Here is a 13,118-nt window from a genome sequence, read left to right on the forward strand (position 1 = left end):
GCTCTGTCTCCATGGTTTTTGGTGAAAGCACAGAGGGTTAGAATAAGGTCATTTCCAAGGTCAAAGAGCTAGGATACGGTGGAGTTGGGATTCAAACTCACTCTTACTAGACTCCAGACAAGAACCTGGGGTCCTAATCACTAAACATAGTGCACTACAAAGCACAGTTATTTAACATATGTCATATGTGTCTGTGTATAAATATGCATGTATACATACATATGTGTTTACTTTGTGTGTACACACACATACCTGCACAAGATACACCCCTTAAAAATTTCATACCTATCAGTGATCTCCAAGTATGCTTGTGTTGACATGTTTGAGTTTAATACAATTTGTTTAACTAGTGATCACGTTACTTGGTGATATTTTCTTCATTTGGCCATGAATTAAAGAGCATTTACTGGGTACCTGCTTTAAGTCAAACATTCTGTAGACAGCAGGATTCAAAGCTAAGATATAACTCTTGCCCTTAAATAAGCTGGTAGGTTTAATAAAATTGGTCTATATGTATTGCATTATTTCAAAAGTTATTTGCTATTATTGTGTTCAATTTATTTTTTGGTTTGCTAAGAATACATAGAGATAACAGTTTTAAATTACAAGGTTAAAAAGATTCAAATAAGCAAAAATCTCCTAGTTTGCTAACCATCAGTTAAATGATAATCATTGTTAAATGATGAATATATGTCATATTGCATTGTCAGTTTCACAGGCAGATTTACTAGGAAGCTAATGAAGTATGATCTTCAAGATTCCTCAATTTCATTGACACATTCTAAGATTCTATTCTTATTTTTGTGACCATTCATTTGTATTCCTTTTCTTAAGAGTCCTTCCTTTATATTTTATAAGTTTTAGGATCTAAGAGGACCAAATATGCCCCTGGTCAGTCTTTAATAATTTAAAGACAACCCAGTGATTTGGGATTGATTTCACAGTCCACAAAAAACAAAGAACTGTTTCTTTCCTAAACCTCTGTTGGTACTCACCTCTATTTGGTATTTGCATTTTAGTTACTCCAGTAGATACCCATACTAAAGTATAAGTACTAATAAAAATTAAAACTCATGTCAATGATTATCTCCACTTATAAAGAAGCCTACAGAGGGTCTTGAAGCAATAAAGTAATTTGAATGAAAACTACAAACCATGAATAACACGGCACCTACTACTTCAGATAATCCCCAAGTGACCTTTATATAATTTTTCTTCTTGGACATTTGAAACACTTTTCTAATTTAACTCCTTAACCCTGTACTAATGAGATAGAGTATAGGTATTACCTCCATTTACAGGATATGGACTCTGACCAAGGAGATTTAAAACAAATTTTATTTATTTGTTTAATTTTGGTAATATTTGTCAGTGAAAAAAGCTGCTGTTTAAAAATATATATATTCGGGCCAGGTGCAGTGGCTCACACCTATAATCCCAGCACTTTGGGAGGCCAAGGCAGGCGGATCACCTGAGGTCAGGAGTTTGAGACCAGCCTGGTCAACATGGTGAAACTCTGTCCCTACTAAAAAAAATACAAATATTAGCTGGGCATGGTGGTGGGTGCCTGTAATCCCAGCTACTTGGGAGGCTGAGGCAGGAGAATTGCTTGAACCCAGGAGGTGGAGGTTGCAGTGAGCTGAGATTGCACCATTGCACTCCAGCCTGGCGACAAGAGTGAAACTCTGTCTCAAAAAATATATATATCTATAAAAATATATATATAATATATATTTTCTCTATATATTTTATATAGAGAGAGATGAAGTATATATATATATAATTTCATATATATATATATAATTTCATATATATATATATATATATATGAAACAGAGAATTTTATATATTCATGATTCTTGCTGTCCAGGAAAAACATCTTTCAAAAACATTGAAAGAATGGAGAAATCTTTGCCTTCAGGTTTGACTCCACCTAAAGTATCTGTAATAGATTCACTGCATGGCCTCAGATACTAACTTCTTAGTGGAGTAATGGCATCAAAACTTGTAATCTGAACTAATTTAAGTATAACTTTATTCACATATTCTTCTCTTTAAGGATTTTCATCTCACAGATTTTAATTGCAGTAGTAAATGGATTCAGTGTATTTTTGCCCCAAATTATGTATTCATTCTTTCAGCTAAGCAATATTTATTGAGAATCTATGATGTGATGGATATTGATCCTAGTGCTGGAAGCAGCAATGAATTAGACAGAAAGCCTCTACCTTCATGAAGTGAGGGAGAACCTTGAAGAGGTGTCTTTCAAATATTGCTCTTGCCAAAGTCTGTTGTGGAGTTTAGTAAACTGTACCAAAGCAGTGTATGACTGTTAGCAAAATATACATAATTTCATTTTCACTTGCGGCTTATAAAACCTGTCAGTCGTTTCTCCAAAATGTTGGATTTTCTAGCTCTAGCTTGGGATCGCCATTGATTGCCAGTAGAATTTAATGAAATTTCCTTTCTGAGGCCAAATGCATGTCTCAGCGCTGTCCATGTGGAAATGGTCAATACAATTTGACCAGTAATAGTTTTTTGATTGTCTATGGGAACATCTGGATCTTTGACCTCACAAGTAGTTAAACAACAAGCCCTTCTCCCTATGCAAAAGTGTTTGTTCTTTTGTGGCTCAGAGGCTCCGCATTTGCATGTTGGGCTTCATGTTCTGGAAGTCATTTTCTCTAGCAGTGAGGTTATTTAATTCCAAGGACTGGTTTGAATTTCTTTTTAAACTACAAGTGTATAGGATTACATTTAATTGTTGGTTTATGTACAGGAGCATTGCTACACTGAGCTGCAAGGAGCACATTATAAGTACTCGTTTGTCCTGAGTAAATATTCATTCAGTTACAGGCTGGATGAGAGCCCATGCATCTCTGAATCATGATGTCTGGAGATCTGGACATCAGACAGGCAAATATCTGGAGATATTGCTGATATTATCTATTAACCTTTTGCTATCTGTAGGGTCTTATAAAGTAGCTTGACAATTGCAGTGTAAATCGGGAAAACGAATGCCTAAAGCTTGGACACATCGACCAGATGGCTGGAGTTTAACAAGTGTGAGTACATATTTGTTGGCAACACACAGTCAGACAAAAAGGCGCTCGTCCCAGCAGCTCACAGTGTCGTCTGTCCAGGGGCAGCAGCAACACAGACTGAGGCCTTGCTGCACATTGTATCAGGTTCAGGGGCAGGAACATAGGGTCCTGTTCTGGTTCAAATCTCCCTCTGAAGGTGAGAGTCAAGTTAAGGAATGATTTTCTTGAAGTACAGCATGCCCTTCTAGCAGTTTCTGAGAGGGAGATGTCCCTAAAAGGGTGAAGAGAGGGCATTTGTTCCAGGACCCTGGTTCCTCCACCTTCCAGGATCCAGAGGCCTGACTGTTCATTACCACTTTCAGCACGTTCTCAACGCTCACTCTCTGCATGACTCAGAAGGTCACATTCTTCATAATACAGTCATGCTAGACTTGGAATTTTGACAAGCCATGTTCTCATTTCTATGATCTATGCTTCATAAAGACCATATGGAGTATACTAAATCTAAAGAAATCTATCTGATTGTGAACACACTGTGTGAGACACTACTAAGAAGGAAGTCGGAGTGAGGAGGGCCTCTGGTGGCATTTTCCAACTTGGCTGATTGACGCAACTAAAAGTGTTAGACATAATTGGGAGTATGTCATTAGACACTCACTAACAAGGTGGTACCCCACTTAGCAGAACCCTTTTTCCACCTAAGGGTCCTGTTCAGTGTGGTGAGGAGCGACATTGGTCAGCAAACGTGGCTGCTGCATGTGGTACTCATGTTACAGAAACATCCTAAACCCTTTTCGAATCTCTCTATTGCCTTGAACAGATGTCCTGTGAGCTGCGGGGCCTTCTTCCAGATGCACAGCCTGCAGCATCTAGGCTTGTGTCCAATCACCAAATGGAGTCCTGCAGGGCCCTTCCTGATCTGGCCCCTGCCAACTTCCCCAGACTTGCGTCTCTCCACTCTCCAGTTCTCCTGGTTATCTGAATCCCATTCCCTTCTAGCCATTCTTCATTTCCTTCATTTCCTCAATTGCCTTTAGAGTTTTGCATCCACAGTTTCTCATTCTTAGAGCAAACACCCTCCCAGCTTATCTTGCACCTCCAACCTCCACTGAAGACTTGTTTAATACTAGTTTCTCTCTCCCCTACTTAATCAGAATACATTATTCAGAAACTTTTCCACAACCCATCAGGATGTAGCCAGTTTGGCTGATCACCTAGAAGGGACCCCTTTTTCCCAAATCTAGGTGGGTTCTTCCCGCTTCCTCAATGCCAAGGATAAGGGCACATCAGACAGGGTCACTGCCTCCATCCTGCCCCAATGACCTCTGCTCTCTAGACCTCTGGTCTTGCAGGCTAACCTCTGAAGGACCAGGGCTGTCCATCATGGGAGGAGCAAAATCTTCCCCTCATAAAACCCCATGATTTACATGGTAGAACTGTGCTTTGTATCTTGTACACACTACCACCAAATGACCCTATTCTGCTTCTACCTCCTTCCTTCCACAAAACCAGATACACGGTAGGCCCCATTATGGTTTTAGGGTATATAACGTGGTTTCACATATATTGCATTTCTGTAGAGGAGTGAGCATTGTTACTCCCTCTACTCTACAATGAGTTTTGAAAGGATAAGTCAACTCTGACTAAGATCACACAGCTGTTGAGGAATAGGTTTGGGATTTGAACCCCGATATACTCAGTTCTTTCCTTTATGTCCACCAATCTGTTTTCTTTTCTTTCTTTTTTTTTTTTCTATATTGCCTCCGGTTTTCTCCAACACAAAGTGTCTATGGACTTCACCTTTTAAAAATGACTATATGTAAGTGAAATGTGTTTGGCTTTAGTTGTTTGCCTTCACAGCTATCTTTTTGAAAACAAAGTGTGGCTAGGTGTCAACCCTTGGGATTCTGAGACAATAAGTAAAAGATGAAATAGCATTGCAAAATTCTGACATTTTTGAACTGTGTATCAAGATTTGTGGCATATGGATTTGTGTCTGCTACAGGAAAATTCCCAGAGCGCATACCAGAATTATTCCCAAAGTACCTTGAACTGAGATGCCTAGTCAGTTCCTATAACTGGGTGCTCTAGAGACCGCAGTGTACTCCATGCCATCAGCCTTCACAGGTACAGGTTTTTCTAAAATGGAGCTTGTGCAGAGGCTATAGTCGTTTTGCACAATGAAAGAGGCTGTCTCCAATGTGCATTCTGATGTGTGCTATGGGAATCAGGACTAACCATGACGCATGGAGACAATGCTGCATGACTTGGAGAGTGCAACGTAAGACACAATGACTCTGAGCCTGCACCACACCATCTGACCTCAGGATCTCCCTGCAGGGATACAAGGAGATCTTAGCCATATAGCCTTTCTATTGCCCTCTACTGTCTAGGGATAAAATGACAGAAAACACAGTTCTGCATTTTGGAAGTTTGCTTAATAACTAAAAAAAAAAAAAAAAAATTACTCTTGGGCTGAAATCAGGTTTTCCATAATAAGTAGTTTTTAAACATTTAAAAATAGGGGTATGTAATAAAATGCTGAGAGACTCTCTGGAGATTGCTGCTGCTGGCACTGCTCTAATAGAAAGCATACGCCATTGAGCTAACATTCTGTTCTTTGACTGAAGAAGAAAACAAAGCTGTTAAAAGCTGGTAAGCTCATTTTCCAGTAGCAATAGCATTAATATCTTTCAAGTCACTCCTAACCATACCTAATTAGAGGTTTATAAGGGATGGCTCTTCTGGAAGGGTCACCTCAGGTTACATAGCCCACAGATTTGCTGTTGATTGTTGGCAACAATGGATTTGTGTAGAATTTCTGCTCAGCTCGAGGTGATTATCTTTTTCTTTTTTTTCTTTTGCTGGTGTGTCTCTTATTTTGACTGGCTGAGGTTGGGCTGGACGATGAGGCCCTGATTTGAAAGCAGTGCCAGGTTGTTGCTGGAGATCTGCACTGACAGATTGTTGAAAACTTATTAGTCTCTGACGTTTTAACAGCCTGCAATGGGATAGAAATCTGCTCTTTCACTGGAAAAGCTTAAAAAGGAAAACATGAGCTCGAGCTGAAATCAGCCCCAGTTCCAAATCTGCCGTCCTCTGGCACCAGAGTGCTGAGGGCTGCCACAGTGTGTAGAGATTGAGCCCTGACTATGCCACCCACACGGTAGACAGGACTCTGCATAAAATGATGTGGACCTGGGCCACTGTCATGTAGGAGACCCTGAAAATGTATCTTCTGGGAGCTGGGGTGTTCTCAACACTAGGTGCTAATGGTTTCAGCAGCAGGAGAAATCAGCCTCACTGAGGTTTCAACTGGGTGGTTGCGGGGATTCTTTTGGTCATAGCCATTCTATAAGATAATTCAAGAAAAAGGACTAAGAAACACTTCGGCTTGGTATCCTCTTTGGGGTAACTTCTACCTCAAATGGGCAAAATGATGGCAGCCAATATCGTTGGTGAGAGACATCTGGAGCCAATTAAGAGCTATAATACAGAGATAGCTATATTGTAATTATTTGATACAATGCTAAAGTAATTCATTAAGCATCCTGGTTCTTCCAAAGCAAACCAAGCCTCTCCAGTCCAGTCCATAAAGATTTTTTTTTAAATCACTATTGACCCCAATTTTTCTCCAACCCCCTCTGTGACGACCACTTTGATTAAGCTCTCTGCTTTCACCCCAGCAGTTTTGCTCCCATCCTTGGCAGCTGCTTTCAAGATCTTAACCAAGGTTCTGGACTTTGCCCAGACAGCTACCTATGCCTAGAAGAGTCCTCTCTTTTACAAGACAACTCTTTCCTATGCTCCAGACTCAGGCCTACAGTCATCTCTTTCAAAGCCTTCTCCAGTAACCCCAGTCAGGGGTGGGTACCCAGCATTGAAAGTGCCCATAGCCTTCTATGTTCTGACTTCAGAGTAGGCTACAAATATCTCAAGGAGAAGACCTGGCCTGAATCTCATTTCATTTTGTATCCACACTCATGGTACAGTGTTAGCACAGAGTAGGCACTCAGTAATGTCTTGCTGACTGTTCACTTATTCATTCACTCACTTGATAGACATTAATGGAGATCCAAACTTCCAGGCGCTGTCAGGAAGTTCAGTCTCTTAATAGGAGATATCTTTTTATGCTCTACAGACCTAAACTACTTTCTCTCCAGGCCTATCTTCTAGGAATCTATCTTTGATTAGTACCATTCAGTTCTTGGTTGGGGAAAAGTGTGAGATGAGAAGTGACCCAGATGTTTGGAAATGTCATCTCAATGTCAGGTTTCGCCCTTCATCAGACCATTGCAGTTGCACATCATGTGGCTGCATCTATGGCAGTGCTTACTGGTGTGTATGCAGAAATGTCCTGGAAAAATAATTTCTTCTCATGCTACCCCAGAAAACTTCAGAATAGCCCACAGAATTACGGTAAGGAATTATTCATTCATTCATTTAATTAACATTGGGAGTGCCCATTATGCATTAGTCATTGTCCTAGACATTTAGGGATTCAGTGGTAAGCAAATAAAATAGATGCAATCCCAATAGATATATCAGCATACAGGCATTTGCCTTCTTTACCTAAAACCTCATTTGGGAAATTCATGTATTATATGGCAAACTTGCAGAATCGAAGTAAATAGGAAGTGAGGGTGGGAGTGAAGGCAGCCTGTGCTTAAGCTATGCCTACTCCAGATTCTCTTTGCCACTCTTGGGAAGACAAGATGTACTTTACTTTCCACTAAACTTCAACAACTTCCCCATAGACTGACCATGGTTAGCACCTTTTCAGCTCAAGAAACTTAGGTTTGATTTATTTTTTCCCCAAAAATGACTCTAGTCATATGTCAGGGGTTCTTTTTGTTCTGGTTTGGTTTGTTTTGCTTTAACGCGCTATCTAGCACAGTCATGGAGTGGGTGAGTTTTTCTGCATTTCTGCAATAGCATTCAGTGTTTAGTTCCCAGCTTCATGGGTATCAAGAGGCAATTGCACCAATAAATTTCTAAGCCCTGGATCACTGCCATGGTGCTGTGTTCTTGAAGTCAACAACTAAGTGATGCTTCCTAGTTTTCCACTTTCCCAATTGTGGCCCACTGGCCTAGTAAACTCCCAGCTTGGTGAGTCAATTTCACAGTGTTGTTTTGAGTGTCATTTCTGGAGGCCTAGCCTATAACCTAGTCCTCCAGTAATTTCATAAACATCTAATTCCCTTTATTAAATTCGTTTCTGCTAAAAAAAATTATAAATGTGAGAAGAAAATAATAAAAGAACCATAGCCTATTAATTTCTTTCTGATAACATTTAACATTACCTACTTGCAGAAAACTGTTTTCTTCTCAGCTGACACTCAGGCAAACCTCCAAGCATCAAGGATTTCTGTCTTTGGTTTTATTTGTTTGCTAATGTTTCCACTGTTCTGAAGATATCAAGACACATTCTCTAAAAAGATTAGTTGCTGGAGGCCTGCTGAGAGAATAATAAATTCAAGTTATAGTAACCACTCAGAAAAATAAAAAGATATATGAAAGCTTATCTGAAGCAGAAAAAACATTAACTGGTTTAAGAAAGCTGGAAGTGCTATCGATTGAACAATGAGAACAAAAACGTGAGCTTTTCACTGTTTTTAAAAATTCCTATTGAATATGATGTGGGACTATTATTAATATTTTAATATTATCAATTGGATATAATTTTTCTTTAAGGAAAAGAGGTTCATTTAATACTTATGGGTGATTTTAAAAATGACTCCTAACATCAATTTTTTATAACTAAATGTATGGTGAAAGTGATGATAAAATTCAGTTTACTTAAGAGAAATATATTTTGTGCACATTTTGCTAGAACATATTATTTAGTTCATGGAAATTATTTTAATTTAAAAATTGTCTTAATGTAAGGATAGGTGCAGTAATTTTTATTATGCTTAAATGGCAAATTAAAATTATATATATCTATTGTGTACAACATGCTGCTTTGAGATATGTGTACATTGTGGAATGGCTAAATCAAGCTAATCAACATATGCCTTACCTCACATACTTAACACTTTCTGGTGAGAATACTTAAAATCTACTCTCTTAGCAATTTGCAAATACACAATACATTGTTATTACTATAGTTGCCATGTTGTACAATAGATTTCCTGAACTTACCCCTCCTATGTAAAATTTTGTAATATTTTACCAATATTTCTTCGATTTCACCCTCTAACCTCACAACATCCCAAGCTCCTGGTAACTATTATTCTACTCTCTGCTTCTACGAATTCAATTTTTTTGAATTCAACATAGAAGTGAGATTATACAGTATTTGTCTTTCTGTACCCGGCTTATTTCATTTAACATAATGTCCTCCAGATTTATCCATGTTATCACAAATGACAGGATTTCCTTCTTTTTTCAAGAGTTAGTAATATTCCATTGTGTATGTGTGTGTATATATATATATATATATATATATATATATATATATCTCACATTTTCTTTAGCTGTTCAACTGTTGATGACCACTTAGGTGGGCCCCATGCCTTGGCTATTGTGAATAATAGATGCAATATTTTATAGCATTCATCTTTCCCTTCCTGAATAAAAGTCCAATTTTAGATTTAATGTGGAAAATTCTTAATAAATAAAAATTAGCAACCAACTTGTGAAATATTGTGACTTTTAAAATTAGAAGAATGTCTTCATTTTCAATCCTAAAAACTAATATGGGAATTAAAATAGAATTTTACTGGATGAGTTAAATTTGTTAATTTTTATTTTTGTTTTACAATCTTATCTACAATAATTTAAATCAGTACATTCTTGTGCATAATGAAGTAAAAACCAAGCTTCCAATGATACTATGATGTAGATTATATTACCCTGTTTTACAGATAAGAAGGCAGATTTGCAAAACTAAATGCCCATGATAGTACAGTGATAAGAGGAGGCAGCGACAGGATTTGAATTTTGATCAGTCTGATCCAAAGCCTGTGCTCTACTAGATGGCAATTCTTGCAAACAGCCAGTGGTTAGTGGGTGAGAGAAGGGGATAAAAGTAAAGATAGTCTATTTGGCCAAGGCAATGAGCAGGTCAAAAGTAGCCAATATTTGAGAATCTATATATCTCGGTCATACATCCAGTAAGCTGTCAACATTTATTCTATCCATCATTGGAGAAGAGTGTTCCATAGTGAGTGGTACTGCCTGTGCCTCAATTTTCTACTCTGCTAAAAGAGTACAATGCTAGTGTGAAAAGTAGAGGCACAGCACTTAGTACAAGGTTTAGCCCATAATGTGGGTGCAAATGTTAGCAAGTCCACAAATATTTAGTCTACCTAATCCACAAAGATTTATGAAGGCCCTGGTACGAACAAGGCAGCAGGGTTACAACAATGAACATAGTTTGACTCTTTATGGTCTCTGAGGGCAATGGACATTACACACATGAATTCATATCCTCTGTGCTATGGAAGGAGATCATGTGCCAGCAGGATCCCTCTGTTGCTAGCAGAGATCCAGCCCCTTGGATGAGTTCTTCAATAACTATGCCCTATTATCTGAAGGCAGTGTTGGCTGGGAGAGATGGGCACAAACAAGGCAAGTTGGTCTCAATATTTCAGGCACAGAAGACAAGACAAAGATAGAATCCCTAAGGAGAGATTGGATCCTGAGAATTAGGCAGAATCCTGGTGAGCAGCACCAGGTACAAAGTCAGGGTCATCTGGCAGCAGGGTGCTTGGATGGGGACTCCCAGCAAGCTTGACTAGAGCATAGAAGGAGGAGGGTTGCAGCACCCGATAACCCAGCAGGGCACAAGACGTTCCCCCAGGACAGATCCTGCAGTTTTCTGAAACTTAGACCCTGTGGCTTAGCCCAGTTAATCTCGTAAACTGGGTCATCACCCTGGGTTGCACAGCAAGCAGGAGCCTGGCAGCGAAGGCTGGGTAAACACTGGCATCAATAGGAAAAAGCACTAGAAAGAAACTGTTTTTTTTCAAGCCCTGAGAACAATCAGATTCCCTCAGGTATTGCTTTCAAATCTGTTACCATCATCAGGTAACTTTACAAAACAGGGCAATTAAAGAGCTAGTTAAAAGTGCCTCAGCAATTTCCCAGACCTCCAGGGAAGTGAAGACAAGGAAGAGGACCACCTCATTGTCATTGGAAGGGCCACCACACCTGTTCTTGCTATTTGGTGATGAGCTTGTCTAGCCAGTGAACCCAGGCAGGCCACGACTGTTAAGGAATGCATGCTTCACAGGAGTTTCAAAAACTCCTCCTGAATTTGTTTATGGCCAAGAAAGAGAGCAAGACCCCAGCTCCTGTGCCTCTATTCACACCAATGTGCCTGTTAAGTGGCACATATAAGGCTGCCCTTGGGCTATGGTAGCAAAGAGAAGTTATGCAACCTCAACCCATCAACCCCTGCCCCTAGAGGCCCTGCAAGGAAAGTAGGAAAGCTCTTCCTTCACAACACATGTCGGGACTTTTTCCTTAGCAAATGGCAGGGGAGCACCCTAGGGTCCTGGAGTTATTTCCTTGTAGGACTCAGAATGTGAATTGATAGAGCTTCCTAGCACTTTGTTTTGCCTAGAAGTTTAAAACGTTTAGGAAACCTCTGATCCTTCACTTAAAAATATTAACACTTTCAGGTCAAAAAATATACTTTAAAATGCAGGTAATGCAGAAAATGCATCCTAGTAATTTGAAAAGGTTTAATGTCTTCCAAAACAACAAAATAGGAACAAATAGTATGATCAGACTCCATGGGTCGTTAATCCTTACATTTGCTTCTCTGACCTGACTTCGTGGCATACATTGGCATCCCCATGTTACTTATGAAGAAATGAAGCATGAAGAGATTAGGTGAAATGATAAATATGACACGAGCTGAGCAGAGTAGCTGGGAAGAAAGCTCAAGATCTAGGATCTCCATTGAGAACTCAATGCTCTTTTGCAACCTTAAGCTGCCTCCAACCTCCTTCCTCCACGGTCCGGCCTTTTGACTCACAAAAGCAGCTTTCTTTCTTTTCACATCACTGAACCAACTGTCCATCTCCTCCACATAATGTAGGCCATCTTAAAAAAATGGATGGATTTGAATGTAACAGCATCATCCTTTCTCCTCTCAACTTGCCCCTCTTTGTACCAGAGGATGTCATAATCAGGTGTGAAGAACATGAATTCTCACATCCAGGAATTTTTTCCCCTTAAATTACTTTGTCTTATAATATATAATGTATAGATACAACAAAGATTGATGGGAATGGAATTAACCAAGTTGTGAACTGTAAAAGAAAGAGGAAAATGAGTGAATGTAGCTCATCTTCGGTCTCCTTAAGGGCAAAGGAAATATGTAGCGAGAACAAGTTATTGATGAAGACAGTCCAGCCTGCTACCAAATGGCCTCTCAAGGAAGACAGGTGCAGAGATGTATTGTGCAAAGGGCCATTTTTATATTTGGAGTTGTGAACATGAGGACAATTCTTATTTCAAAATATTTGAAATGAAGGAAAACATTCAGAGAATAATTTAAGGGACACATCATTATAGAAAAAATTGATAGCCCCAGTGTGCCCTCCAACATTTCATTTCTCATCATTTCTTCCCCCATCCTAAATTTGATGCTTCATTATTCATTGCATGTTTTTTGCTTTTTCTATAAATTAATGTATCCATAAATAATATGTGCTATTTTCAGATATTTTCAACTTCATAAAATATGGACAATTATCTTTGGCTTAACATTATACTTTTATGTTTTAAACATTATATATGTCATATAATTTTCATATTATATATTTTATATTATTTGAATATTCCAGATTTTTAATATTATATATTTCATATATACATATTATATATATATGTTTTACAGTATATGTAGCTGTAATTCATTTTAACTGTTGTGTAGTATTCCACTTATGAATAACACTTATTTATCTGTTTTGTACCAAGACATTAAAGTTGTATATGAAATTTCTCTAGTTATAAATCTAGAAGACAACTTGCTATGTCATAGGGTATGAACATTTCATCTTTGTTGGATTTTGCAAATATTTTTCTAAAGCAATTGTATCATTTTATATTCCATCC

The 13,118-nt window shown here is 38.6% G+C and overlaps 1 protein-coding gene across 1 annotated transcript in view; it reads left to right on the plus strand.

Annotated features, from left to right (window-relative positions):
- PDE7B (phosphodiesterase 7B) overlaps positions 1–13,118 on the plus strand; it is a 339,241-nt gene that overhangs the window by 81,117 nt on the left and 245,006 nt on the right. The gene's annotated exons all lie outside the window — the stretch shown is intronic.

This window comes from Pongo abelii, chromosome 5 (assembly GCF_028885655.2).
Source record: "Pongo abelii isolate AG06213 chromosome 5, NHGRI_mPonAbe1-v2.0_pri, whole genome shotgun sequence".
Lineage (NCBI taxonomy): Eukaryota > Metazoa > Chordata > Mammalia > Primates > Hominidae > Pongo > Pongo abelii.